This window comes from Sinocyclocheilus rhinocerous, unplaced genomic scaffold (assembly GCF_001515625.1).
Source record: "Sinocyclocheilus rhinocerous isolate Xijiao unplaced genomic scaffold, SAMN03320098_v1.1 scaffold1519, whole genome shotgun sequence".
Classification (NCBI taxonomy): domain Eukaryota; kingdom Metazoa; phylum Chordata; class Actinopteri; order Cypriniformes; family Cyprinidae; genus Sinocyclocheilus; species Sinocyclocheilus rhinocerous.
The window spans coordinates 153502-157582 of NW_015633251.1; positions in this window are offsets into that span (position 1 = coordinate 153502).

Here is a 4081-nt window from a genome sequence, read left to right on the forward strand (position 1 = left end):
GTGTCTGTCTGTCTCTGTCTGTGTGTGTGTAAGTGTGAGTGTGAGTGTGAGTGTGTGTGTGTTGTAGGTCACATCCACATCACAGACTTTAACGTGGCCATGGTTCTGCAGGGCTCAGAAACAGCCTCCTCGATGGCAGGAACCAAACCCTACATGGGTGAGTTTGACCGAATGAGATCAGAAACACTCGTCTGTCTGATTCACGTGTGGCTGATATGCTGCATCACAATGATTTAATGATTAATAGCAAAACTATTCATATTTCAAAGAGATAATTCACCAAAAAATTTAAATTCTGTCATCATTTACTGATCCTCAGTTTCTGGTCACCAGAGTATAAAAAAAGTATATAAAAAAGTCAATGGCTATGATTTAATGGCTACCAGTGACATTCTTCAAAATATCTTCTTTTGTGTTCAACAGAAGAAAGAAACTCATGCAGGTTTGGAGCGACTTGACGGAGAGTAAATGATGATACGTTTCTTGGTGAACTGTCCCATTAAAATAACCCAACTCTCAATCTATCTGAATTAATAAGATTAATAAGTTTACTGAAATCATATTTTTGTATTCCCCTAGTGTTAACTGCTGATTTTATATTACAAACAGTTCTTGAATTTTACAGATCCTGTTTGTTAACATTAGTTAACTGCATTAGTTAAAATGAACTAACAATAAACAATATTTCTAAAGCATTTATTATTCTTAGTTTGTTCATTTCAACATTAACTAATACATTATTAAAGTCAAGAGTTGCATGCGTTATTATTTAATGAACCTGAGCTAATGTGAACTATGAACAGATGTATTTTTATTAACTAACATTAACAAAGATTATTAAATATGGTAACTAATGTATTGCTTATTGATAGTTAATGCATATGGGACATTACTGTAAAGTGCAGTTCTGGAAATGTCTGAAATTACAAAATGAATGAATATATATAAATATATACACAGTTTGTGTTAATAAAAATGCAATAAAAAAACAAGCGGCGGTTTGACGAATCCAGCAGAAACAGCTGATGCTGTGTAAGGATCCGCTGGATATCATATCTGACCATCACTTCATTACAGTTGAGTTATGAGGAAACAAACACACAGACATATGAATGAGTCATGGGAAATGAATCTGGAATAACCGTGTGTGTGTGTGTGTGTGTGTGTGTGTGTAACAGCACCAGAGGTGTTTGTCTCGTTCGTGGACGGAGGTGTGGGATATTCGTTCGCTGTGGACTGGTGGGCTCTCGGCATCACTGCATACGAGCTCCTGCACGGATCGGTGCGTTTATCAACTCAAACCAGAGCTACAAACACATAACCCAGAGCAAATTGCATTATTATTATTATGATAATAACTCAATGTGAAAGACGTCTTAGAGTTCATCCAGACTCCTTTCAATTTAAGGTGCACAGTGATCTTGACATACAGATTTCAATGCTAAAGCAAAATACATGAAAAATACAGATGGATTGTTTTTGTTGTATATGTCTTACATAAATATAATTATATATCTTTTTCCAGCCTTTAAATGTGAATCTGGTATCAGTTCTGAATGTGCTTGTCATATTTAGAGTAGATACTGTGATTTACCTGCAGCCAGTGAGGAATGATGTTGAGAAGTTCATGTTTCTCTGGTGTGTCTCTGGCGTTTGTCTGGCGTTTGTCTGGCGTTTGTCGGGTGTTTCTCTGGCGTCTCTCTGGTGTTTGTCTGGCGTTTGTCTGGTGTTTCTCTGGTGTGTCTCTGGCGTCTCTCTGGCGTTTGTCTGGTGTTTCTCGGGTGTTTCTCTGGCGTCTCTCTGGTGTTTGTCTGGCGTTTGTCTGGTGTTTCTCTGGTGTGTCTCTGGCGTCTCTCTGGCGTTTGTCTGGCGTTTCTCGGGTGTTTCTCTGGCGTCTCTCTGGTGTTTGTCTGGTGTTTCTCGGGTGTTTCTCTGGTCTCTCTGGCGTTTCTCTGGCTTTTGTCGGGTGTTTCTCTGGCGTCTCTCTGGTGTTTGTCGGGTGTTTCTCTGGCGTTTGTCTGGTGTTTCTCTGTCTCTGGTGTTTCTCTGTGTCTCTGGTGTTTCTCTGGCGTTTCTCTGTTTCTCTGTGTCTCTGGTGTTTCTCTGGCGTTTCTCTGTTTCTCTGTGTCTCTGGTGTTTCTGTGTGTCTCTGGTGTTTTTCTGGCGTTTCTCTGTGCCTCTGGTGTTTCTCTGTGTCTCTGGTGTTTCTCTGTGTCTCTGGTGTTTGTCTGGCGTTTCTCTGTGTCTCTGGTGTTCTCTGTGTCTCTGGTGTTTCTCTGTGTCTCTGGCGTTTCTCTGTGTCTCTGGTGTTTCTCTGTGTCTCTGGTGTTTGTCTGGCGTTTCTCTGTGTCTCTGGTGTTTCTCTGTGATCCACTCCAGCACAGCAGCGGCTGAGGTCCTCAGCATCATCCACGGCCAGCAGCTGCGCTTCTCCTGCGTCCGGAGCCCAGGAATGGAGCATCTGATCCGCAGCGTGAGTTTCTGTGGCGTTTCTCTGGTGTTTCAGCGGCCGTTTGAGATCCACTCCAGCACAGCAGCGGCTGAGGTCCTCAGCATCATCCACGGCCAGCAGCTGCGCTTCTCCTGCGTCCGGAGCCCAGGAATGGAGCATCTGATCCGCAGCGTGAGTTTCTGCATCAGAACACGAGCGCTGAGATCAGAGCTTTCATTCCTGCACAAACACAAGACCACTGTTATGATTTCTGGAGCTCTGGGCACAAATATAACACAAGAGAATAGAGAAAAATCAGAGGGAATCAGTAAAATTATTAGTGCTGTTTTTATTACTGCCAATCTTTGACAGACTGTAGCTTTGACCTGCTCCATTTTTTACATAAAGAACACATGTTCACATCTGAGTGAAGTTACATGCAGAGTTTGTGGTGAATGTTTACATTGTGCTTTATTTAATTCATATGTAACTGAATTATTTACAATTTAAAATGTAAAATCCATGGTTATTGAGACAACACTCCTTTTCAACAGTTCATTCGATCATTGGCATTGTTGCTTATGGTTTCCAAGACAATATATTGTTTGCACATGGGGTAAATCAAAATGTTAATGTGTCAATGCAGAGTTAATGATTCTGGGGAAATAATAAAATTAAGTATAAAGTTTGTAAGTATAAACTTACTTCATATTGAAATCTTGCATGTCATTCACATTTCATTTGATATTTATGGAAGCTCGTTTCTTTCTCAAGATAAAAAAAACTACATTTTAATTTACAATTTTGATTTTTTTTTTCTCAATAAAGGCAATGGACTATTCTCACAACTCTGAGGGGGAATAAAATAAAGATACAAATGCTTTTATACATCTTTTATCAAGATATAAAATTGTGACAAACGCAGAATTCTGAGATATAAACTCACAATTGAGAGAACAATGTTAGAATTGTGAGATAAAAAGTTGCAGATACCTTTTTTTATTCTGTGGTGGAAACAAAAAAAAGAGCAAAAAAAATAATGAGATGTACACTCAGAACTGTGAGAGAAAACATGTTTGAATTGTGAGATATAAAGTCAGAACTGCAATATATAAACACAAAATTGCAAAATATAAGCTTGCAATTGCAAGAAAAAAAGTCTATTGTGAGATAAAAAGTTGCAAATACCTTTTAATTTTTTTTATTGCTTAGTAATATTTGAATATATTTGTACTGAATATCAAGACAAAAATACAGAGAGAGAGCAGCACTTCTTCCCTTCAGCAGAAGGTCATGTTCAGTTTTGGTCCAGACTGATCATGTGACTGTGTTTTGTGTGCAGCTCCTGACCAGAGACCCCTCGAGTCGCCCGTCGAGTCTGTCTGAGGTCCAGGTGTCTCCGTATCTGGTGGATGTGGATTGGGACGCCGTGCTGCAGAAATCTGTCCCACCTGGATTCGTTCCAAACGTAAGCAGCCTTTAGCCTGGCGTCCCTCACTGAAGAATATCACGAGTCACGAGCTGCTGGATCTCTGTCTGTCACAGAAGCGCCGTCTGAACTGTGACCCCACGTTTGAACTGGAGGAGATGATCCTGGAGTCCCGTCCGCTGCACAAGAAGAAGAAACTCCTGGCCAAGAGCAGAAACCAA